The sequence below is a fragment of the Acipenser ruthenus genome, chromosome 26, assembly GCF_902713425.1.
Source record: "Acipenser ruthenus chromosome 26, fAciRut3.2 maternal haplotype, whole genome shotgun sequence".
Lineage (NCBI taxonomy): Eukaryota > Metazoa > Chordata > Actinopteri > Acipenseriformes > Acipenseridae > Acipenser > Acipenser ruthenus.
In genome coordinates, this window is record NC_081214.1 from 22008420 (window position 1) to 22035933 (window position 27514).

At 39.6% G+C, this 27514-nt stretch overlaps 1 protein-coding gene across 4 annotated transcripts in view; it reads right to left on the reverse strand.

Annotated features, from left to right (window-relative positions):
- LOC117430802 (dystrophin-related protein 2-like) overlaps window positions 1–24345 on the reverse strand; it is a 57202-nt gene extending 32857 nt beyond the window's left edge. Inside the window, exons 1-3 of one of the 4 annotated variants that reach the window (XM_059001716.1) lie at window positions 24197–24345; window positions 22238–22327; window positions 5077–5155 (exon numbers count right to left, since the gene is read on the reverse strand). The gene's annotated coding sequence lies outside the window, so the exon portion shown is untranslated. The remainder of the gene's footprint in view (window positions 1–5076; window positions 5156–22237; window positions 22328–24196) is intronic. The other 3 variants (XM_059001718.1, XM_059001719.1, XM_059001717.1) reach the window with 3 other exon arrangements.
- Window positions 24346–27514: the final 3169 nt, after the last annotated feature.

Consider the following 27514-nt stretch of genomic DNA (forward strand, 5'->3'; position numbering starts at 1 on the left):
CAACAGGGGCATCCCACCGGTCTTTCGAGCCTTTAGTAGCGCAAAGATCCAATATTATTATTATTATTATTTATTTCTTAGCAGACGCCCTTATCCAGGGCGACTTACAATCGTAAGCAAATACATTTCAAGTGTTACAATACAAGTAATACAATAAGAGCAAGAAATACAATAACTTTTGTTCAAGCAAAGTACAAGTGTGACAAACCACAATTCAATAATACAGCAGATAATAGTGATAGTTACATCAGGATATGATTAAATACAAAATACTACATTTAGAGACCAGATACAAATAGAAAACTCAGCTCATATAAACAATGTAGTCACCAAGGGTGAAATATCTCTTTTCTAAGCCGTGTTCATTGCTTCCCTTGCAACTTTGCAGCTGAACTTCCAATACTGGTATTGTTTATTAATAACTGGCTTACAAGCATATTGACAGATCCATTTCCTTATTTGTTAATGTTTAGCATGTAGTGATAAAATGGGGTTGAAAGTTGCTTAAAGTCATGTTCCCTGCTTTTTAATAGTTTAGAAATACAACAGTATATGTACACTAACCATTGACAAAAAATGAACAGTGACGTTTGTCAACATGTTAGTAAGCTAGCTGTTAACACTCAATAAACAAGTAAAGTGTCGATTAAAGTAAAGTTAAAATCAATACAGATTAATCAGAAGAGCAGAGAGACATGAGAACTCCTTGTAGTGCAGCAGCCACAAGGTAGTGTTTCCTTAAGAAGACCAGGCTCTTCTCTCTCCAGCTGCAGCTGCCACCCTTTACAAGTGCTTCCCATGAGGCTGCTTGTCATTTATTAATGTTCTATTATCCACAGAGGGCTCCTGGCACAGCAACTCTCAGAGCAGGACCAGCCGACTCTATATGATAAGATCACAGGGATTCACCTTAGTGGGTCACTGACCCAGACAGCGGGATAAATTGGGCTCAACAGTGTGGAGACTGGGCTAGTTCTCTCCTGTCTATCCGTGATGGTGAATTTAAGCCCTGAAACCATCATTCCAGATGGTCTAGCATTATTCCAGATGGTTGGTGAGCCGAGTAGAGCGGCAGTGACAAAGAGACAAAGGATATAACTAGTGGTAATCTAAACTCAAGATGAACAAATTATTTTCATTCATTCATTTTATTTCATGGTACTAGACAGTAGCTAGAGGCTGTTTGGATCTGACGGTGCTGTGTAAGCTCCTGTTCTTTTTATATAGATACATGGGACACAAGGCTACAATTGCAGGCTCCATGTTCCATTTAGTTCCTGGGTGCAGCACAGGGGGGAGCAGTGATGATTAATAACCTCAGCACAGGACTGAAGGTCCTCAGTAATGGGAGACATTCTCTTTCAATTATTTGTAAACAACATGTGTTGCTCTCTATGGTGAACATGTTCTAAAACTGTATTTCTGAACAAAGATTCCCTTGGCAAGACCTTCCTTCCATGCTTCTTGACATATTTCCCACAATGCAATCCTCCTACTCACATTCTCGGTATGACAGCGACTCAGGCATGCTGTTAGTGGGCGAGAAGGAGGGGGGTCGTTTAGAACTGCATTTTCAGAGCTTATTGTTGACTTAACCTTTTATAAGTAAAGATAAATGCACCTTCGGCTCTTGAAATCAGACCAGGTATATTTGTTGGATTAATTGAAAAGTCTCTACATAGCCGCTGACACAGCTTTTGAGGTAATGAGTGTAATTTGTAATTATATTTAGCTACGGAAAATATCAAAATGTATACATCTTGATCCCCCTTGATGCATACATAAAAGGCGATTATAAAGCCAGGAGGCCATTTTTCAATGCTGCTGAAAAACAGATGGCAAGTAAAAGCTAACATCAGGGGACATAAAGAGCCCTGTAGTGGATGTCTATTACCTACTTTATATGGATACCATCCTCAAAATATACCAGTCTGAGCCTGGCTTCTGCCTCGCTGAGCCTGACCCTAAAGGCTACTCCATCCCTTGCCTCCATACTACTCTGCTGGTCAAGGTCTGTGTGTTATGAACGCAGTTCAGCAGAGGCCAATGCTTTCTGTTGTCCTAGTCGAGAAATAACTTGACTTTTGAAGCTCAATTCAATTCCTTCCTGGCGTTTAAAGTGGTCAGTAAAAACAAAACAAAAAAAGCGATCTAGACCTGAACCTGAAATTGAATCGTCAGCTCTTGAAGCTGGAATAACACATTGTTTACACATCTCTGGTTCTTCACACTTTAAAAGACAGAAGTGTCTCCACAATCATTATTAAGAAAGGCAGCAACATACTCTATAATATTCACAAATATAGCTTTGACAAAGAACAGTAGACCAAAGAAAAATAAATTAATGAATATACCACAGAATATTATGCAAAATGCTCTCAATAACTAGAAAAACGCATCAAACTAATATCATGCAATACAATTAACATTTCTGCTTTATTTAGGGGGTAAAAAGGTTTGTTTCTGTGTTGCAATAAAACTGTTGAAACTTCAGGGTTCAATAGGAATTCCCAATGTATGAAGTCCAGGCCTATATTTGAGGGGCTCAGACTTAAACACAGTGACAAGCCACACAGGCCTCATTCAGAACTCAGTCCTGGTTTCCATACATACCTTGTGCAGTCATTACAAAAAAAATGTCATGTCCTATATAAAAATTGCTGCTTGTGCTAGTTTTCAGAATGCGAGACAGATTGAAATCTGACGGATTTGTGCAGTGTGTTTGATTTTAGCTGGCTGAGTAACCTTTTCCAATGTGTCTCAGCGTGGTGCCGTTGCTGTCTCAGCCAAAATGCTACTGGAAATGAGATTTCATAACCTCTCCAGCTAAAGCAAAATCAAATTTATAAAAAAAAAGAAAAGTAATTTAAATAACAAATCCTCCAGACCAGGCCACTGATGGCGTTTCTGCCTGAAGGGAGCCAATTCGTTTCATTTTTTTCCGACTTTGGAGAGAGAGTCTGCTGGCTTTGAAGATCAGAGAAGTCAGGAACAGCTCGAAATCAGCTCTCCATCAGCAGTGCGGGCGAAGGCAGGACTCCTCTCTTCACAGCACTGCCTGTCCCCAACCGGGAAGGAGCGGCGAGATGTCAGCCACACTTACACATAATTATTTCTAACACACAAGCGCCGCAGACAGGCTTACAAATGGAAGGTGGAGAGAATACAAACAGCTTCATAAAGTCACACTGACGTGCCTCTTTCTCTTTATATACTGTACTGCACCAGGGCTCAGAATTATGAAAACAGGCAAATGCCCCCTGAATTCATCTAACTAGCTGTCTGGTAATTGTTGAAATGAACAACTGGGAAAGCTTCATTATTACAGACTAAGGCAATGCTAATTTAAAAAAGGGAAGAAGTCAAATAAAGAATAGATCCTCACAGTTACAAACCCCACACTTACAAAGTGACCAACCAAACACACCACTTTAAAACTGGAAACAGGAATCCTGGTGCCAGTTCAACACATTTCTCCTCATGTTAAAGATGCAGCCCTTTATTAACACAGCAGACATACAATAAACCATTGAGCGTGCATCCTGCGTTCCTAATGTGTTGTACTGGGTGCTTGGGGGCTTGGGGGCTTGGGGGCGGGGTCTGTGAGGGAGACTAGGGAGAGAGTTGATGTTTTTTGCTATTCTGTCCTGTTTGGTTTTTTTCGAAATAGAATAAAAAATACAGTCTGGACCCAGTCTGGACCCACTTAATTGACTGTCCGATATACTGGAAGTAATGCAACAAAAGGTACAAATAACAGCAAGCAGCTACTCAGAAGAATAACATTACTGCATCTTTCTTAAAGTTGTTTCATACCTGTTTTTTACCATTACAACAATATTATGAAAATGTGCCTTGGTCTTTACACTTGCTACAAGATAGGGCCCTATGACCCCCTCCCATGTTCTCTGCATTTGAAATTGCTCAGTCTAGGGAAACACTTTGGAAACTGAATGCCTGAACAAAAGGCCATCGTGGAAAAGCGTCTTTATTCCCTCCAGCAAGGAGACAGGACACGCTGGACTCTCCTGCAAAAATACCCTTAATCAGCAGGGTGAGGAACATGATCAGAAAGCTGCTGAAGTGTTATATACTGCTCTCACCGCTTGTTCAACGCAGACCCTGGGTTAAAGTCGTGACAGAGATTGAAAATCACAGGCTAGAAAAGCAATTTAAACCAGCGCTGTGTCCTAAATCCTTTCACTGCTAAAGAACTGCTCTGAAATCCAGCTTACGTTGGTCTCAGTCTCGATCGATGCAGCCGAAACGCAAATAAAAGAAACCCGGCAGACACTGCACTGTGACATGATCAGAAAACTTTGCTGAAAGCATCACCCCCTGATGAATTCGCCTTATTTGTTCAATTTCAAATCTCCCCCATAACTCCTCCACTGCTATCCTTAGTTGGGTCACAGACATTGTCAATTTAATACTCTCCACCTTTACATTCTGCACGATCTGTAACAGGTGGTACTGCTGATGTTGAGATAGGATACAACCTGCTAGCAGGAAGGCTAAGAGCAACTACACAGCACATGCAAAGTGAAATATAGTCCACTGTATAGTAAAGACTGATGTATGACTCCAGTAGCTGCATTCAGTCAGGACAGCTCTTGTTATAAATCATTCTTTATTGTTGAGTCAACTATGGCGCAGAAGCCCATTACAACATGTTGGGCTGACACGTTTTGTCATTTAGCCCAGTCTTCATTTAGCCTGGTATTTAGGTGCTCATCGGTATACAGGAAGGCAATTTGAGCATCACTCTGCTCCAGTCAAGGCCAAAAAGTGAGGTGGTGATTTTTCACAGTTGGATTTTGTAATTGTGGTTTATTGACAGGTTTCGAGGGGTTATCTGTCGAGAGTTTAGAGGTTGGTTTCATCAACCTGTAGTCCTGTACCCTACCCTGATAAACTGCAGCTACATATTTTAGATTGCGAATACAAAATATGTAAATATTGAAGTACCCTTAAAAGAAACACCTCCCCCAACAAACTCAATCCAGGCCACTCACTCAGTTTATGTCTCTGAATGCCTCCGTAATATGGTTTGATATACACATGACACATACATACCCATCCCCTGACTAGTCCCTAATAGAATCAGTCTTCTGTGACCAGTGTGATGATGAGTTCTGAAGTCCCAGATCATTACCTGGGGATTGAGAGCATCACATAATTAGGATACATTTGCAATAACTGCTTAAAACAAAGCCCTGGAAGAGACAGTGTAAGCAAATGGACTGAGCTACCATCCCTGCACTTTATTTAATGGAGGGATTAGGACTCAGGAGTTAAGCGCTATGGGGTTGTGTGATGAATACTGAATGACATGCTGCTGTATGTGCTCTCCACGGTGTCTTAGCAGAGTTCCTGAAGAACACAAAACATGACTTCCTCCGGATTAGACATCCCTATGTCATTACTATGTCATAACTCAGACTATCTTGAAGGTTTCACAGGCATGATAATATCACCCTCTCCATCCATCCCCTTGAAGATTACTAATAAGGTTCAATAGTCTTAACAATAAGCCCCCCTCCCCCTTCCTCCTCACCCTTCCTCCTGCCTTCAAGTCTATCGCTATATTAGAATTATAGAAAAACCTAAGAGAAATATTATATACAATAAGGTAAATTCTGGGGTATTCTTTTGTGTGCCAATTTCGATGTCAGTGACAACTTTGATAGGAATGACCGCTGGAACTCTGGACAAGCCAGTTTCATTTATTGACACTGGGTTTTTGTTTTCAGCTAATTTTTGTTTCAGTTTTATATCTGCTATGCTTTGCAATGGGCAAAACATATCTACGTTTTTTTTTTTTTTTAAATACATCTATACTATTGAAAACCACGGATATATGTGATGATAAAATAAATACAGCACTTGTGTTAGCATCTGTCTCCTACCTAGAAAAATGTAATGTTCTGTTAATCTCATCTGAATGTCTGCTTCATGACTTGGAATAAAAATCCAGCACACACTCAAACACAGATCCAGCTTCTTGAAGAACAATGTCTACAGTCTGCTACCTGCCACCCCGCTCCCATCACATTATAGAGCGTGGCGAGGAGGACAGGAATTGAAAGGGAAATTAAAGGCAGCCCCAGAGGACCAGGCCACCGGCAAGGGGACTGCCACGTCAGCTCAGCCTCAGCCTCCAGCTCCACTGGGCTTCCTGCGGAGCCAGGGGACACCGTGTGAGGGAGGGGGGCCTGGAGCAGCAAGGGGATGAAGGGGCTTTATATTCCTCGGTAAATGGGAATTGGAACTGCAGAAAATGCAGAACCGTCTCAGTCACTGGTCTAGGAGCTCCCTACCTTAGCTCCACTAAAAGATTAGCGCTTAAGTCCTACGCACTTCACTGGCTGTTGAGGAACACTCCAGGCTCAAGCTGAAAAGCTTTGGGTCCATTATTTGCCAATACCATAACAATTAAAAACAGCTAAAAATCGGTTTGTAATAGAACTCGCTTGCTTTGTTCCGAAGTGATGTTTAATTTCACACTAAACGTATGTAATTCAAAGCGCTTTGTGATGGTGGTCCACTATGAAAGGCACTATATAAAATAAAGATTGATTGATTGGTATGTAATTCCTTGCTGCTGATTTGGTATGTTGCTGCCACAGTTTAGCGTTCCGTTGACCCCATTAAGCAGACTTTGTTGAATATCCAGTTTATTTACATTCCCTAAAAGTTGATTGATTGAATAGACCCCAAACTGCTACGTGTTCCACAGAGGCCCACAGAACGTATTACACATTAGACTTCAAACAGATATTACACAATATATTGGCAACCATTTAACATAGTCTAGATTCAAAATGGTGCCCCAGGGGTCAAAAGGCTCCATATAACCAATGTATAAGTCAGCTGTGCTGTCAACCCTACCACCAGCACTATATCGGCAACAGGATACTACTGTATTAGGAATATATAGATAAATAGGCAGGTCTGTTAAAAGTTCAATTCTGTTTTCTGACATTCATCTCTGAAAGATTCCTGGGGACAGCTACTCCAGAAGCAGAATCTTCAGATTTCAGAGGAAAATAAGTTACTGTTGCCTTAAATGTTAGTGCAGCATGCTCTGAACTTGAGATTCCGAGTCTGCATGTCAAGAACATCACGACGCTTTCTGCCGGAACTCTAGCCTCAAATTTTAAAAGACACAATACTTCACCTCCTGTGTGAAACATAAAATACTTGCTCCCACTCCAAAAAAAAAACTGAAAAAGAAATAAAGCATCTGTCATACTGACCAATCTTCTGTATAAAGCAACAGTCCAGAAACACACTAGAAATGAAGAGGTCTTAAACTCATACATTAACAACGACATATAAAAACATAACAGACAAAAGATTCCCATCTCAATATAGCAATCAAATCATTTTAAGTCTGTGGTTTTGGCTGTGTAAATTGTACGCTGTTTTCTCAGTTTCTCAGATTCTAGATTTCCTTTTCTGGGTGTTCGTTGCTCTATCGAGCCTGCAAGACTCTGACAGCAGTCAACTCAGAAGAGTCTCTCAGCAGGACAGGCTCACCCAGTCTGTGTAATCAGTGAGTATATCATCCTCAACACTGCTAGCACTTCAAGAGATCTGAAATCCTGTTCCCCACAGACTGCCACACTTTGTAATCTCACAAAGCAAACACAAATCACACAACACCAGAATGCTGTATTACAAGTGGCATTAACCAATAAGCTAGCACTGCTTGAAATGTATAAGAAACAGGCAGAGGGCCTCCTGAGAGAAGTTTGCAACCTGCTGAATTTATTTAGTTGATGTTTTTATATCGGATATGCCTTTGATCGTGTATTTCCTGTTTCCTTGGAGACCCCTGTCCAGACTAGGCAAGAGATGCTTCCTGAGGCAAAGATTTGGAAGATAATAGGGTCTTTTTTTAATATAAATTTAGAGTGACCAATTATTATTTTTATTTATTTTGGAATGTCCAATTATGTTTTTTCTCCTCACCGCACACAGCACAGATGTTCTGAGGGCGTGTGAGCATCCTCCGATCTCACAAGCCTAAAGCCAGAATCGCTTTTCCGCCGAGCAATCCAGAGCAGAGGTGGACGGGCTACCGATCCCGGAGAACAGAGACCAGCCCTGCTTTTTATCCACTCTGAATGTGCTCGGTGTCTGGCCAGTAGGGTTTGCTGTTGCACGATGAGGAGAAGCAATCCCTGCCGATTTCCCATCCTCCACCCCGGGAGCGTCAGAGCCAATGTGACGCCCCCTTCAGAGTCCCCAGCAATGTTCGGCCTCTTTACACAGCCTGGACATGAACTGGCACCGTCCAAGCTGTATGACTCATCCTGAGATAACAGGGTCTTAAAGAGTAAGTAGCGGGGTTCCAAAAAATATAGCGTTATACATCCCCACGTGTTGCTACAATTGTTTAAATAATGTACCTGTATTGTATTTTCATTGTTAACAGCAACTGTTTACACTTATAACTTTAAGTCTGTTTCAAAATGGCTGCTCTAGTGCACTGATAGTGTGTGGATTATTGGTCCACATTGTCAAACAGGTAACACAGCAATAACGATTCATGATGTGGTATGGAACAGAAAAGCCAGAGCACTTGTTGTTATGTTTTTGTGATTTAGAGGACAGATCTCAAACCCCAGTGCACTAGAGCGGCCATTTTATAATGCTATATTTTTCAGAACCCCGCTACATAATTTAAAATGTAGAGGAGATCTCAATTTCTGTACTGCTGTCCCTGTTATGAGCAGTAGAAAAATGTACATTTTGAGCAGAATAGCTACTGGTGCTGTGCTATTCTACAACGTTTAGCCCCGAGTGTGTTGAGTTATGGCCAAGATAGAAGGGAGTACCCCATAGCAAAGCCACTGGGGTCACTTTCTGAAGCCTGGCTGGGATTTTTTTGTCCAATTATTGACCAGGTCTGCTCCTACTCAGCTTCCAAGATCTACTGAGAAGAGAATGTGGATTGGATACAGACACAGAAACCGTCGCTGGCTTGTCTTATCACTGTGGGATCAGAGTCCTAATACATGCAATGAAAGGCTTTTGATGTTCAGTGGTTATCATGGTGCAATATAGCAGTACTAAAATGAAACTTCAAATCACAACCCTGTGCCATGTATGAGAGATGGGTACCATTATCTGTTTGTTGTGATATGGAGTAAATCTTGTGATGCTATAGGAAGTTCATCCAAAACTTGAAAAACAGTAGGATGTGAGGTTGGTGAAGGCATGGCTCTGATTGGATGCTCTAATGAAAATAGTATACATACATACATATAGTGAAGGTACCTTACGCAGTCCACAGACAAGCACTGGCAAACAGAGCACATCCGGGTCAGATGTTAATGCAAAAACACCAACTAGGGAGCAAGTTGGTAACTGACTGAGCTTAAAGATAAATAAAAAAACAGAAGACCTGTAGCATCCCACATAAATCCCTGAGCAAAAGTGCAGAGCTGTGCAATTTTAATACACCTCCAAACGACAGTTGGAAACGGTGCCATGAAACTTTATTGCATGGCTGGCAGCGAGCAGAAAGAGAAAAAGCCAGCTATTTTCAGAGCTATAACTGTCATTCATAATTCAAATTCTAGCTGTGGCTTAAAAAATAAAAAATAAATCCGGGCCCTTGCAGGCTCCCCCTCGATTGGCTTTACAGAAGAAAATCAGGACCTGTCTCTGCAGTATGTATGAACGTCGTTCAGTACAGTTATCATTGTAGTTGAAAATATTTATAGCCTTGTAGGCACACATTCCAAAGTTCACTGGGGGTGGAGAGAGTGAGGAGAGAGAGAGAGAGAGAGAGAGAGAGAGAGAGAGAGAGAGAGAGAGAGAGAGAGAGAGAGAGAGAGAGGATAAAGGGGATTTATACTGGATACTCCTCTGAGCATGTAAGCTTCTGTACAAAGAGGTCTTGTTCCCTTGCTGTGAGTGGGAAAGTAAACATATTGATATTGGGCAGCGCAAGTGTTTGTTAAAGACACCGTCACTCCGGGTAGACAGAAAACTCAGATTTCACATTCCCTTCAAGAGAAGTGCTGACATTCCCCACAATAAAGAACAATTATATGCAGCCACGAAGTGGGATACGTAAAAATCCAATTTGAATAAATATTGCCTAACACTACAGTAGCTATACAAGAACACCTTTATTGATGCTGGCTGGGTAAAACAGTGGTGAGACCCACCACTTTGCAGCATTTCCAAATAAAAAGCTCTTTAGTCTAACAGGATAGGACAGCACAGCTGCTCCATGGATTCTGTGTAAAACTGTTAAAAAAAAATTGCCAAGAATGGCTAAATGCGTTCTCGGCATGGTTCCAAGCAAACAGGTGCAAACACCACCTGAACTAATTTCACACCATTATCAAAAAGAAATAGCTTTTGACTTCGGGACTCAGAGGGGAACCCCCACCTCTCCGTCTCCAGCTCTGAGGAAGCTGCAAGGAAAAGCATTCATTAGCAGCCCTCTGCCTTTCCCCCTCTACCTGACTAAATTAGCAAGTGCCAGCCTTGCTTTCCCATTCCTAGTCTTGAAGTCACAGCAAATCTCAGGCGAGCTATTTCACTGCCAGCACAGCGATGCACACTCAGGAGCCTCTCGCATGCAGAGCGCACGCTGTTCCAATCCCCTGACGTTTGGTCCTAAATGATGAGAGACACAGCGCTTGTCATGTTAAATAAGCAACCCAGCTGAAGAGCAGCTCTTGTGCATGTTCAACGGCAGAACATCATTTCCATCTTCTATGCCTCATCCCCAGAGGTGACACAATTCCTTTTTACTTCACTCCAACAGAAAGCCAATCATTTGTGTGCTGTAATAATATAATAATGTTATACTTACAAGACACCAAAGTCATGCAGATTTCCAGTGATGATGGCACTGCTAACCCAGTGATGAAGGGACTAGACAGCCATTGTCTACTTGAATTCATGATTGAGTGTTTGAAGCAATGTAGGAATAATGAATAAGCTGCTTGCATGGTCAGGAGTACAGCAAATGCCTTTCCTATTGTCTCCAATGACTATCACTGCAACATTGTAAGGAATTAACCAACTCTCCCTAACCTTAACCTATTTTAGGGGGCACAATGACCATCCAATATTTGGCCACTGAAAAGTAGCCTTATGCCACTCTCCTATAATAGAGGCAGCAATCACATCCTTACATTTTTTAAATGTGCCTTTCTGATGAAAAAGGCTAGTGACAGGGTAAGGACAGAGTGACTTCAAAAAACTGTGACAAACAGTGCTTTCTCCACATTTTCAATCCCAGGCCTCTCACTGTTGACAATGACATGTTCCTGATCTGTGTGTTACCATTCCCTGCCCTTTCCAGACATTGTACAGCTCACACTAACACTGGCAGTGGTTAGCTACATTCCCGATCTAGAACGGACTTGACAGTGATTTCAAATCAGACCTGTTCATTTCCGTCAGAAGCAGATCGAGAACCAATCGATTTCAGCTGGTACTCTGTCAGCCTCAGTGAGGAATGCGGGCTGGCAGAACTCAATCTCATGAGAGGCGAGAGGCAGGTTTGGAGTATTGGAGATTGGTGAATTCCTTCATCAATACAGAATTTATAAAAAAAAAAAAAAAAAAAATAGATACATGCAAGTGATTTTTTACTTTTGTGTAATATCCAGTTGCAAATTGGATTGTAGATTGCAGACAGAACTGGCTGCAGCCCCAATTTGATGTTGGCACAAAAAGAGATTGAGTTTTACACACTGGTTTCATGGTCCTGATGGAAATGTGGCATAAGTTGCAATGTGTAGTGTGAGACAAGGCCAAGAAATGTCCATTCTCCACTGGCACACAGTATAAATAAGTGGTGAAGTCACAGCAAAGCCTAGCAGAGACATCCCAGTGAAACCTGAGAGTGCTAGAGTGGTCTTAGACCTTGTTCATTTGCATTGTGCTTTTGGTATTTTTATTGGCGAATTAAAATAAAAAAGACTTTACAGCATTGGCTGCTTTTAAAGTTTAATGTGATAGAAAATGAGATGGATTATAGAGCAGAGCTTTCATAAATCATCATGGACCCACTGGTTTTATTGATCTCCAGAGGAGTGCGTCCTCTAATGAAGATTCTTATTTCAGATTTTCTCTTGTATAATCATTGACCTTTTCATTGCTGGGAGTGGAGGCTGCTGCCCGGGTTGCAAACTGGGAAACACATCTTTTGTTTCTGGGGAGTAATAACACAAGCAGTTTAAAAAAGAGACGGCTGAACACTACACCTGACACAGTAGTATGCAAACTACAAGGTCTCTTTTTCACTAGCCAAAACGTTGGTTGACTTGTCAACCTGGGATTAAACTCAGCTCACCAAAACACAAAGAGTGAGCTAGTGAACAAAAACACAAAGAGTGAGCTAGTGAACAAAAACACAAAGAGGGAGCTAGTGAACAAAAACACAAAGAGTGAGCTAGTGAACAAAAACACAAAGAGGGAGCTAGTGAACAAAAACACAAAGAGGGAGCTAGTGAACAAAAACACAAAGAGTGAGCTAGTGAACAAAAACACAAAGAGTGAGCTAGTGAACAAAAACACAAAGAGTGAGCTAGTGAACAAAAACACAAACAACACAGCAGACAACCAACTGGAAATATTAACTGATAACCAAAAAAATATATATATATATATATATATATGAACAAAAAAGATGATTCCTTTCTAGCGTTCTTATAACCCACACATGCCAAAACTGCTTAGTTTACAACATTTTAAAATTATTTTTAAAATGATAGGAAATTAACTTGCCCCCTCTGTCTCCCAACTGCACTCCAGTAATTCTACTGGTATAATAAGAACAGAGTGTGTCCCTTGTGCACATATTGTACATCTTCTCTCAGCTACTCAGGCACGCAGTTTCAGTTGCAGCATGACAGCAGCTGTCATAAAGAACTTGCTTGGAGCTCATTCCAAGCAAAAGAAAAAGAAAAACACAGCCACAGTCATAGTCAGCCAGCCGGTATTAATCACTTAAACAATTACAATTACAGAAACAATTTAGTCTTAATTTTGGTGGCTGGGGAGTTCTCTTCTACTTGAAAATCGCTGCTTTTCCCAATAAACTCAAAGCTTTATTTTTTTTTGTGATTTTATTAACAGGCCTGACAAAGCCCAGATGGTGGTGACTTTCATTTGTACCAAATTAACTAGAAACATTTGAGTCTACTGGAGAAGATGAGACACCCCATATGGAACCAGCATATGTGCCTCCCACTTGAGATAATATTACTTATTACACCCCAAGAGCCAAGCTGCATCTCTAAATATAGAAATATACATGGAAATGTATTGACTCCAGTGGTGCAAGATTGGTTATAAACAGTGGGCAACTTCCAATAGGATCTATTCGGTCTATCTAAACAGCTGCAGATCCCAAAACTGTATTTGTCTAGCAAGGTTATGAAAATCAAAACATCTACGGTAAGTGGGTTTTCTGTCTGTATAAAGGATCCTGTTTTAAGGTTTTAGACTATGGCAGTATTAATATTTTAATCAATTGATAGACCTGCTGTGACACTGCCTGAATGTTGGAACCCCTCAGAACAACATAATGCATTCTTACCATGGAACTGCTGCAGGAGAACACAGGGAAGCTGATCTGTTTTACGAGCGCCTGGGAGCCTTTAGCCGAGTCGTTACTGGGAACAGTGCTGTTGTTCTCCTGTTAATATGTACTGTGCGTGTGTCATTCCATTAACTTGTCTTTATTCGTGTTCAGAGGATGTGATAAGTCTTTTGTCGCTGTGCTCTGTATCAGTATTGCGAACCAGTGACCACCTGGACCGGCTTCAAAGAAATAAGAATGAGGGAATCTCTCAGTTATATGTGTAACATAAAAAGCTTAATAAAATAGAATTCAAATGAGATAGCAAAACTAGACTTGCACAATATTCAACAACAGAACATAATAAATAAATAAATAAATAAATAAATAAATAAATAAATAAATAAATAAATAGTCTTTGAAATACTTAGTACATTAAAACAACATTTAAGGGATACCAATCACAATAACTTATTTAACCATTTTAACCTATTAGTATCAATGCTCTACAACTATGAGGTAACAAAAAGCCATACAAAAATAATATTGCTTACAAAGATCCACTGCAGGCATTCCCTGAATAAGTCTTGCGCTTCACCGCTGTGTGGTTTGCTGAATGATTTACTCTTTGACCGAAAAGAAGACAGGCCATTAGCCAGCCAACAGTCTCTGGAAGGCTTTGCTGTCTTTACCTCAGTGCGGAGACCAACTTGATAAATTCCATGATAGGGCTGCAAGTGAAGAGGTCAAAAGAGGAAGTGTCTTGGCAGAGCAAACAATGCATCACCTCTCTCTGGGTGCCATTAAATATTCCTGACAGTCAAGCGGATTTAGAATCTGAGGTCTGAACAGTAAAAAAAAAATGAAATGTCTGAATTGCAAAAATAAGGATATCTAATATAAATGGATTTCAGGACAGGGCACAGAGCTGCACAAGAAGCTGGAGGCTGTGTGGTCCAGTGATGACTGATGACTACAACACCCCCCCCCATACAGCAATCACCTTCCAGGTTCCAATATAAACCATTCATTTTCTTTAATGGAAAATATTTATGCTCGGTAGATCTGCTATGCAGTATTTTCACTTGTGCCCACATCAGTGGGAAAGGTGACTTCAAACAAATGCAATGGGGTCTTTAAACTACAAAGAGCAGACAGAACCTCACATAATCTGTCCTCCAGGTACAGCTGATGTAACCAGTGGTATTCACACCCTGAAGTATAATCACCCAAGGGCTTTATAAACAACATCCCATTGGTATGTACTAATTGAGTAGTACAGAAGACTAATGCATGCCAAAGCAGTCTTGGCTCCTATTCCTTCAGTTTTTAAACTGTTTATATGAACTCTATGGGTTAACGTTGTGAAACCCAATGACACCAATGTGTGCATCATTTAAAATATTATTATCTGGATGTGGTATACACAGTAGATTTGTTTTTCACAGCCTTATTAAAAGCTGTCCCTCTCAACATTAACACGCTACTTTAATTAAGACAATTTAAAGGAGAGAAATGCAGCAGAATTAACAGTATTGAGAGAGATTTCCCTTTGGAGTGAAATTAGCATCTGGTGAAATGATGTCATTTTATTCTGAGTAATTCATTAAAGGTGGAGGAATAAAGGCACCCTTGTCTGCACTAATTAATTTTCCTCTGTAGTATTTAACACAAGAAGCTTTAATTATAACATTTAGTTCCCTTTGATTTTTTTTCTTTCTCGTTTTCGTTTTTAATTGAATTTCAGTTCTGAATTTCCCCTCCCGTCCCATGTAAACACAACTCACATCCAGCCAACACACCAGGCTGTCAGCTACACAGCCCTGTCAATGCTGACTGCCTCAAATCCATTTTTCTGCATCAAAAACAGCTCCTTTCTTTCCAAAGATGAAGGAAAACATATTGAGGGGTGGGTGTGGAGCAAACTGAACAAGGTTAGCAAGGAGGAATTCTTTGTCATTAGGCCTTGATGGATTTTTTTTTTTTTTAAAGAATTCTACGCTAATATATCGGCAGCATATAGGTACATTTCTACATAGAGTTTAATAGATATTCTCCAGCATCCCAAACATAAATGTAAAAACCAGGCTGGTTTGCAGGGCTAGAAGAATCTTTTTTTTCTACAATTGTGGCTAGTGCAACACATCCCACAAGTACAGTTGTTAAAAAAAAAATATGTAGGCGATTTCAAATTCAATGTGATGCCAGTCTTAACCATTTTTGGGTAAAAGCTATAAGCTTAATTCTTTTTTTTTCAAATTCTTTGTGGTTTCTTTATGAATTCCACATGAACTTCGATATATACAGTATATCTATCAGCAACATATACATTTATTCTCATTGCCAACATACAGAAGAATATTAAATCCATGTTTTTGTAAATTTCAAATGATGTTATCGCCAAATGTACTGTGTTGAATGTACATGTACTGAGGCATTTTTCTAGTGGTTAGGGCTCTGGACTCTTGACCGGAGGGTCGTGGGTCCAATCCCAGGTGGGGGACACTGCTGCTGTACCCTTGAGCAAGGTACTTTACCTAGATTGCTCCAGTAAAAACCCAACTGTATAAATGGGTAATTGAATGTAAAAATAATGTGTAAAAAAATAATGTAATTGTATGTAAAAACAATTGTAAGTCGGTTTGGGGTGACTTTGGCTCTTCTATTCCATTCCATTGCATTACAAAACTTTGGGGTCTATTCAATTGATCTAAATACCGCCACTGTCGTAGAGGTTGCATTTTACAGTCCCCTACTTTCAATGATTTCCACAATGGTGGTATTTAGATCCATTGACCCCATTCTTTCAAACATGTCCTTAATGATTTCATTGATCCTGCTGCTGAAGAGCAAACAGATATTTAAAAGCCTATTTGAAACAAAGGGCTCAATTGAATAAAGTCCTGCAATAGAATAGATATGGAGGAGCCAAGGGGGCCTGAGCTGTAGAGAGTTGCACTCGTGTTACAGGGAGCTGACACTCTGTCTAATGTCTCTTTGGCCTACATTTCTGTAACCTGCAGGTCAGGTGAAGGATTGATGCATGAGAGATACTGGAGTTTATAACAATGATGCGATAGCAGCAGAGCTCTAATGGAAACTGCACACCTAAAGTGCAGAATAAAACCAACCTGAATTAATTACAGCTCTGCAGAGTGACCTTAGTGCTCAATACATAAAAGAGCCAGGAGACTGTTCTCGTCAGGCAGGATGATGTGGCACAGAGCCTTGATAAACAAGCCTTTACTGGGATGGGGGATATCGACCCAGTGGCTGGGCACGTTGCTGCAGACAGGATTTGCTGCCACCACCTCCACCTCTCTGAAATCTCAGCTTTGAGGACGTCTCTGCCTCGCACACAGCAAATTATCCAAGATGCCAGCATCCTCCGCAGGCAATGAATGAAGTGGTCCCTGGACAGCCTGGTTTCTAAGCCTTAATAAAAGCCTAAAGCACAAATAACTAACACTGAAAAAAATCAATACCTATATGTGCTACTAAAACAATGTCAACAACTTACTTTGTAATTGCGTGTTCAATTAAAGCTGCAGTACATTAAATTCCTGTTCGGTGTTAAAATACACACAAAAAAAGATTTATTGGTTATTTACTCCATACTTCCACAGTTTAGCCTTATGTGCATTCTGCTTCATTTGTAAGCATGACTTGTTGACTTTCAAGTGTAATACCATTCCATAAAGGTAGTTTCAGCTGCAAGCCTGTTCTGGAGCCTCTCTGTTACACTGAGGAATAAACTGTGTGTTTTAAACTGTGTGAGGCACCACGTCTTTAACAGCAGTGAACCTACCCACAAGCCAAATACATGGTAATTAAAGGGTTACATTAATATCAAAACCTGGTTCTAAATCATTAAAAAAAAACGCTGAGCTGAATGATAAGCTCCATTATCTCTAGCCAGCAGAGATTCTCTCTACACAGAGGCTGCGTCAAATCAGCGAGTCTGTGAAAATACAACTTTCAGTTTACTGTACACAGCGAGCAGTAACCTGACAGGCCAGCGATGACATTAAGAGGTACTATCTGCTTGCTTTAGCTGTCTAACCAAGCAGCTAAAGAGGTATGCGACATGTTTCTCCAAGGCTGGCCTACAGGTACTGTCAGAGAGGTTTTGTTTTCATACTGTATAAAGGACAGCTGGCACGTATGTTCAGTGCAATACACTACAGGGATAGGGGCAATAATTGCAGCTAAAAACACAACAGAGAGTTAACACCCAACACTTCTGTAAACAAAACTAAAACCAGTACTGAAATGCTTAGTTCCGTAACCTTCTAAAATACTAAGTTCCTTAAATATGAGAAGAAATAATCATGTGAAATATTTCAAGGGGCCACATAAGTTAAAGAATATCTACACAGTGTCTATAGCGTTGGCATAGAGATCGAGGTATTCTATATGGCTTTGTCTCATTCAAGTACCTCCAGTGCTAGCAGGGGCAGAGAAGAATAGCATTGTCCCACACTGGCTTGGCAGTGGATAGAGATGCCCTTGAGTCTGTGTACAAGAAGACAGAGTGGCATATCTCTCACTGTTGAATTTAGCCTCTTTCCACTCTCAGCAGTTCTAGTTACAAGGCCAAATAAAGAGCACCTTCCTAATAAGAGGAGAACTGTTAAATATCCTGAGCAGATTAACTGCAGATGAAAATGATACAAGTGAAATGAGTCCGATCTAATAATAGCACTGTTTATATATTAATCTGTATTTGCGGATTAATGAGGCATGAGGAAAAGAAGAACCGAGACTATTAAACAAATAGGCCCCAAAGAACACAGTGACACACATCGGTCTTTAGAAGTGAATGAAGGGGAATAATAGTAAGCGGTTTCAAAAGCACCGCTCGTTTGATTTAGAGAGCATTTTCAAGTGATTTTACTTTTCAAGCACAGTTTCAAAACTCTTCTCCATTGTTGTTGCATGGCAGTTTATGACAAAGTGCTTTTCTGAATCCGTGCTGATCAACATCTCCTTCGGGTCATACATTTCAATATGGAGGGGTTGCTATCAGTTATGCAATAATAACCCTTACAAAGGAGTACCACAGTACTTGTGCAGTTTACCTGGTTTGCCATGTTTATTAATATGCTTCACTATACCTTGCAATTCTTTGCAATGCTTACCTATGCTTTACAATGCTTTCACTGTGCTTGATTACACTTTGCTGTGTTTGTAACATTTTATAGGGCAAGGCTAATTTTATATATATAGCTCTGAAATGACTTTGGTTTTGACACAAGCAAACACAGTTATTATGTGGAATCAAACATTTATATCAGAGATAACACTACTATGTTATTCAGCAGATGGGTATAATCCCTTACATATAAATGCCTATGTAAATGGAAGTGCTTTGTTATTCACAATGCAATCACTTACTGAGGGCAAGATGTTGGTGAATTAAGAAGGCAGCACACAGCCAATCGTCAGCTGCACTACAAGTAACCTTTCATCTCCAATAGATTCCTGAGATACAGCAGACTGATTCATTTATTCACTGCCATGTGCACGACTTCATATGTAAACCTTATCCATGTCTGAGTCAAATGAGTGCATACTGTCACCAGTAAAATATTTATTAGGCGTCTTAAACCATGTTTAACCCCAACAAAAACAGACTGGATTTAGTAATATTCTTATAAGAAACTGCTGACATTTTGTATATTCTGTAATATATATTAGCAACTTGTTTCAGTCACATGGATAGTATGGTCAAGACAGCAGGTCAGACTGCCTCCGAGGGCTGATAGTGGGCATGTCTCTGGCAAGAAGAAAAGGACTATAGTGAGCTGTAGTGTTCTCTCTGGTATTGAAGAAGGGAATAGGAGGAAACTTTCAAAACTTCGCAGAACATGGATTATTTTATTCACATACATATGTTCTGCAGCAAATGTACAAACTGCAGATTCATTTCCTACAGGTTGAATACTGTGTGCATCCAATTTACTGGAGGATAGGTTTAGTTGACAGTATATAAATACACCTCCAGGGATTCTAAGAGGTAGAAAAAGCATGATAGGTTTCCTTCTATTTTAACCTGGAGAGAATACTGGGCTGTGATCTGGGGCTCAAACCCAGGACTGTACTTGGACCCCTAACCACTGAACCACACTTGTGACACCTACAAGAAATGTTATTTAGCAAAAAGCTTCTCTCAGTGACCAAAGGCATACCCCCCCAAAGAAATCTAATTAAAGTCTCTTTTGTATTGCCTGTGAAAGGCTGCGGTGTAGTCAAAGCGGATGAATGAGTGCCACGTTTGTGGTGAGCTGTGCTTTCGGGGTGGAGAGCTGGATGCACAGTCCTAGCGCAAGGCCAACAGTGCAAGACAGTAAATAACCAACATAAATGTGTCTCGCAAGCCCACCGCCAGCCATAAACACCATCCATGTTAATAAGAAAGCATATGTTACCACATTTCAAATAATAGCTGCTGGTCCACTCGACACCACAGGCGTCCAAGGCATTCAGATTTATAGAGTAAGCAAAAAGATTTTTAGTTTTTTTCTCCCACCTCCCTGATGCTTTTTTTCTTTAATGCAATTCAGCATGCCGGAGCAGGGCAGTGGACAATCAGCTATTTTATTTCTTTTGTTCGTTCCTGTTGCACCCCCCACCCCCCCCCCATTTTCTTCAATACAAGAAGATGAATCAGGGAGTTAAGCTCCATTGCCATTCAACATGTTTTTAATTCCAGGCCCTTACAAAGAGTGCATTTCCATTCCCACTGAGGTCTCTCAGAACCAACAGTGAGGCAATTCCATTCCTACACTCTCAACCATTGACAGTTACTTACAAACCAATTACCCATGCATAGAACCCCAACAAATTTGAAACTAAAATAGGTTTATGACACAAAACTGCATTGTCAGTGTAAAATAGACCAATGTACAGTAGTTGCCACAGCAACGGTACAATCTCCATCATTTTATTTTTCGTTTTGTTACATTTAGTATTGATCTTGCTGCCCTTTGTACTGCTATATAACATATGTTCATAGTAATTAATGTCAAATTGATCTGCAGAATGTTTTATTTCAGTTTCATACCATTGAAGGCATTGAAGGTAAGGGAGATTGTTTTCATAACCACCTGAAATTCCCTGTCTATATGCTATACCAGAACCAATGAACAAGTTATGTTGGAATGAAGACATTAAGGCCTAAAACATTTCTTAACTTTTACATCACTGCAAAAGGTTCTTATATATCAAGTGTCGTGCCAAGGGTGCTCCTGGCCTGGTAAAAATACTCAGATCCGCCCCCGACAGACCTGGACCAGTTCTACTGTTGAAACACACCCCACCCCCCCATATCAGTAAACCTGTCTGCACTTCAACTAGAAAACAAGAAGTGCCTCAAGTTTTCTAGAGCTTTACGAAGACTCTACCCAGCCTTTTGAAAAGTTTTTGACATGTCTGTTTGTAACAATAAATGATAAATAACACGTTGGCGGATTAAGACTTTCTTTTACCACCCCCTTACTTTTTTAATGAGGTTTGCAATCAGTGGTTCTTGTTGCAATTATTGAAATACTACATTACGTTTTTCTACGTTAATGTGCTTTCACCTGAGTTCGGAAGCTGCCCTTGAGATCTAATTACCTGTCATGGATAGATGTAACATTGACTAGATCAGTACAGTGTGTCTTTATAGAAGTAAGAGCCATCGCCAACTAAAGTATTTAAAGCTACTTACTCATTAAAGGATGACTATATTCAGATATGCAGGTGTTAATATCATTAAAATCATCCCTCCCACGCTGAAAGTAACATCTCTAAAGGTCTAACCTCATGCTGCTGCAGCTGGAAGCAAGAGCATGCCTGTTCAGCTCAGAGAGGTTCTAAAAGCTTTGACAAGGGAGAAGACATGTGTGTCTAAAGCTAAAACTACCAGTAAGAATGTAAACAAACTGGACAATCAACACAGTTTAGTTTCTAATAAAGAAGGGTTAAACTATGAAAAACCAGGACCCAAGAATATTTCTTGAACGTGATTGTGCAGATTTCAGCTTTGAACTAACGCTCGAGATCAACGTATCGTAAATAATAAGTCGAATGGTATCGACTGTCCAATTAATAATAAAGGGTCCCATACGAGTTGCTAGAATCAAATTATAATGACCTCTACACTCCCAACTTGACATAATTACTCTGCCCCAGGGTAGCCATGGATTTCACCATCTATTAAATAAAAGGTGTGCTTTATTAGGACTGGGATTTTAATATGACTTAATGTCACTGGGAGCCAAGGGGTGGAAGACAGTAAATCAGAGATGGTCTCATAAAAGGGTTGGGTGAGGTTGGAGCACACAATCTCCATAGATCAAAGACCGCAATACAGCACGGAGATTTAGAAAGAGGGTGAGGGGCATGGTTGCTATACATCAAGGACAGTACTGAAGTCAGTTCTATTGCCTATGGCAGCTGCAGCCTCTGTGTTATGTCTGTTATTTTTGGGAATGTCTGGTATATCAGATGGAAATGTATTATATTCAATATTTAAGTCACATGACAAGTACATTTCTGCTTGAATGCAAGGACTTGTTTCTGATCATTTGAACATGTCAACAGTTTGCATGCACATGATCCATTCAACAGATCTAGTTTACAACATTTCAAGGCAACAATATTTCTCAAGAAATAATATTTTTATACCAAAATAAATTGACAGCCTTGCTCTAGGGCCACAGAGCTTGTGAGAGGTTTGTTTCATGGCTTGGTTTCTTCATGCTGCTCTGTGTAAAGCTGAAAGTCAAATAAACATCACATTCTCAATCAATAAACATTTTTCTTCTCAGATTTGTGGGAGTTATTTTTTCTCTTCAAAAGTCATGTGTGTGTGTATATATAATTTTTTACTAACAGTATCACCCACCCTTGTATTGTAATGTAACTTAGTAACCCTTACAGGCTAAAACACTGCACCACACATCCAGCACAGATTATTACATAAATACACTCAAGCATTCTGTGCCAAAAATACAATACTAGAATAAACATTTTATTTGTGAAAGAGTCATTCGTAAAAGTGGATGATTCAGTTGGTTAGCTGTCAATAACATTGAGGTACCTAGTTGCATTACTTGATTAACTGAACTGGAGGTCAAATCTAATGGTTCTCCAAAGCCTTGCCTAAGAACTACAATACAATCACAAAAATGGGCTCACATGGCCTAAAATGATGTCACAGTCCATATTAGAGTTCCTGTGGTCTGAAATGCCCTCCTTCGCTAATATGCAGCAAAGATCAGGGGGTAGCTGGGGCCCCTGCCCTGCACATTTGACCCTTCATTAAGTCCTAACCCTACCTAGCTAATGATTTTTTTTTTTACTCTAGACTCACAGAACTGAACTGTCTTCAGTATTGAAAGTGCTGTCGGAGCTTCAAAGAAGATCAAAGCACGTTCCATAATGGAATCTTCGCACTCCTATTAAAGCATTGGCAGCTGGGTGGAAAAATGAAAAACCCACGAGAATAAAAGCTATAAAATGACATGACAGAGAAAAATACATAACTGAGAATAATTCTCCACCCCCACCTACCCCGCAGGGCTGCAAAAGTGAGGCAGACCAAGATTACTGCTGATCAGCGTCCGTGCAACCAGCCAAAGAAACACTTACCCAATCGTGACTCACCTTACTTGCTTTTATCTGGACATATTTACATTGTTACATGGAACAGCTGATGCACTTGTTATAAAACTTGGTGAGGACATGCTTTACTATAAACTGACGAGAAATCTGTAGACAAAATGTAGACACAGTTGATGTTGTGAATACCCTATTACAGATTGCACACACTGTGTAGTTAACGCAGCGGTAGGGTATATCTGTTATTCGTGCCTTAGCCTCTGGATCAAAGTCTGGGTCTTAGGTCGCATGTTGCTTCCACTGCTTTTATTTCGATAGGGTCTCGTTTTCCACATGTACTACATCCATGGTAAACGTGTGCTGTCACCCAAAATCAAAGCTTCCTTTCTATTCTTCCAATTATACGGTCTGGTTAATGGTCCAATCAAACACACTTTCGCGTTTTTGTTTTTTCACTCTACAAAACTGCGTCCCACTTCCATTGCGGTTTGTATTTTAAAGGGCTCCGAGATGTTACATGCATTACAGGTTATGCTCTCTCCAGTGCCTCCAGTCCTAATCTGCAGAATCACATCAAATCTTTTTGTGCCCATTCGCATTAGCGTAACATTCATGTGCAGGAAAGGGGATTTTCTGTTAGTGCTCCTAAATCACCTAAGAACGAACAATGAGAACTAAAGCAAGCCCAACAATTCCATAAGTCCTGTGTTGTATGGATATCCTGGCAAACACAGGGGTTTTTTAGTTCCCCCAAGCTAACCTCAATACAAACAAGGCATGCAAGCCAAGATTACTGGAATTTCAAATCAATAAAACAATTGCATTTAACTGCGTAATTCGCATGCAGATGCGTTCCAACGTATGTTTATGTTTTTGTGATTTTATTTTATATAAATATATACTTGTTAACAAAAAACAAGGTTGAGATCCCAAGCGTTTTTCTCTCTTTTTTGTAGTTCTTTTATCAAATTGCATTGCAGCAGACTCCTATGGAGAATAAAGAAGCAATTTCTCGCCGCTTACCTTGTTATCCGATCAGCAGTGGCGCCTGCTTCCTTACACAGCCTTCGACGATCTTGCCTCCCTAAAATCCATTGAATGTGCACAGCAAATGAATGAAAGTGCAAACAGACGGGCTCAAATAAAGATGCACAGAGCTTCGGCAGGGGAGGGAGGCAAAGGCAAGCTAATGTTGCCAGCGCTGACATCAGAGAGCAATAGGTGGTATGATGAGAAAACTAGACAGATATTCATATCGTTTAAAACAATACAAAGCCAGTTCCTGCGCCTCCAATATATATATATATGTGGATATAATTATACACACACCCACCCACCCCATATCAGGCTGGTATATTTATATAGATAGGTAGGTAGATAGTAAATTGGCAAAAATAAATACACTTTCATGAATGAATAAATAAATGACCCAACATGTACAGAGCTCTTGTGCTGAAATCTGGGGGCTGATGTCTATGTTGTTATGCATGTCTGTACAATACGCAAAAGACTTGTCTCATGAGCATTGCTTTGGTGTAATTCGTTTTAATGAATTTATTTTTAATTTTTAAGTAGGGCAGTCTATGAAGTTGCAGCATCTAATATTACTAACGTAACGACAACTTGTCAAATTAATCTCTAATAATATTAACATGAAATGCAAAATGACACTAAACAAAACAGCTGTCTGCTCAGATTGCACACCTGGGGCTTCGGTGGAGTTTAGAAAGAGATCAAGGCCAAAACAAACAACACCCGATTAAATGATTTTAGCACGTGTTCCTGTACCTACTGTAATACATGTGTGGTTTGTTTCTTTCCTATCCCAAGAATCCTCTGCAAAACCTTATTGCATAAACAAGTTATTGAACTAATGCAATTACACAATGGTTTAGCAGTCATTGTAAATAAATATTTGAGTTGTATACAGTATTAACTTTAAACGGTCAGTGGCCTATTTATATTTTACAAATATATAGCTAAAAGGCTAGAGTGACCTTCATAATGTACTGTACCTTCCACAGCTTGTGCCAATGTTCTGTCAGCTATCCTACAATGGAAAAAAGATATCTGTCTACACAAGTTAGTTGGGAATATAGACATTGTTCATTGTTTAGCCATAATTACATTTTCACTTGAGTATTCTTCCTCTTCATTCTGCTAATCTGGTTTGCTCCTATTAAAATAACTGCCCTGCAGGGGGTTAAACACATGTCCATGTGTTAAATACTTTATTCTTTTTTTCATTCATCACTTCAGAAAAAACTAAATCCAGCAGCCTATTACTGGTATTATCCAACGCAGATTATTTTGAGCATTTTACAGAACCAGAGAATCCCCCCAGACAAACACTTGTTATCCAGGCAGGGGGGTATAGGTTGATCAAATGAACCCCAATACCAATGTTTTAGTACAGAAGTCTAAACGTTTGCCTACTTGACCTGCAGTAGTTTCTTGTGAGATATATTTTACATCTTGGTAAGTTCTAACTTGCAGTTATCCATTCACTTTGTTTATACTGAGAGCACCTGTCCATTGAAAGTCAGCATGAAAAATGCTTTCTACTCGCTACATTTCTTTCTCTCTAGTGCAAAGATAACATTGCAATAAAAAGGCTTTTAATCTCATAATGACCTAACATGTTCTAGTTTGAAATTGTTTATGAATGGTATAATACTAGCAAGAAAATAACCATGACATTGATTTAATTACTTCTTACTGCAACAAAGACTCTTGTTAGTTTCACCTTAAGCATATTAAGAGAAAGTGATGCAAAATGGCCTTTTAGAGGAATCCCTGTGCACTTCTGCCAATATTTTGTGGAGGCACCATGCTGTTCTACAGTGCTCTGTAACACTTCAGATCAATTGTACAGTATTTACAGGCAGGAATCAACATTTTCAGTTCAATTTAATTTCATCCGACGTGACTGGCTTCACAGAATGTAGCTCAGTATACATTGCCCTTGGCTAGTCAAATCAGAGGTCCCAATAATTGCCCAGATGGGACATTCAATTAAGAGCAAAATATAATTTTCCACATGGTTCTGCTAGCAGCTGTACTAAAGAGCTAAGATTTAGTACAATGACTTCCCGTGCATATAAAGAATTTGAACAAGAAACAGAAGGAGCATTCTATTGTGTATTTTGTTCAATGATTGTATTATTAACTTTGTACCTGCCATTATTTGAGGGCAAACACATCATTTCTAATAATTATTAAAGGTACAAGAGTGAGTCCAATAACAAAAATAAATCAACCTAAATATCACTTGGCTCAGTTCATCAACACAAACCTCACCAATGGCATGTTTTCAACATAAACAAGTGCACCAATGGTCAGGATCATTTCCATTACTGATGCAGACCAAGCAGCATTGATTAAATCACTGCTCCTCAAAGACTTGCAGTAAAGTTCACTGTGTATTAACTTTAATCACACGGGGATGATGACATTAACTTGAGTGGCACGTTTCTGTTATTGGGCCATTCTGTAAAATGATCACACTGAATCATGCAGAATTTGTGATACAGAAATAACTATAAAGGAGAAAAAGATATGCAAAGCATATTGTATTTCAGGATTTCACGGTAAAAGGTTTATTTTAGCTCAGACAGAAACCTGACAATTTATTTATTTTCATATATATATATATATATATATATATATATATATATATATATATATATATATATATTAAAGGTGCACAAAAGCAAAACAAAAACACAATTTTACAAGCAAACAAGGGTTAAGGAATGTGAAGCCATGTTTTACAGTGAGTGCACAAACAGTGATTAGCATTTATCTTAACTAGCATGACTGCTCTACTGAACTATAGCCAGTGCAAAGTGAAGATATTAGGTGGCCTCCCTAGAATTGGTTTGTATTTACAAGATTAAAAAAAAAATCAAAATGTGCATTTGATCCAAACATTTTTTTTGAAATATGTAAATCACTACATTAATAAATAAATTCAAAATAATGTCTTTACAGATTAACCTCTTAAGTGAATGATGCAGCCCACATTTAGTTAAAACAAGGCTTTATCTTAATTCACAAAAGGTAACCAATTTAAAAAAAAAGTTTCTTTTTAGACTTACGTTTAAAAACCAAAATGGATGAGAATCTTGTATTCTCCAGTCCCAGGCTTCAGTTAACCTTATGCCAATCCTAAATACTCTAAAAATATCTTCTTTTTTTATATACAGCAATGCTGTCAAAGTCATCTAGCTGGACACTGTCCTCTATGGTAAGCTTTCTACTTTGTAAAGCTCTGGTTTCATTTAAGGCATCCTTAAACACACTGTGAAATGGAAAGTTACCAGCCTATGAAAAAAACAC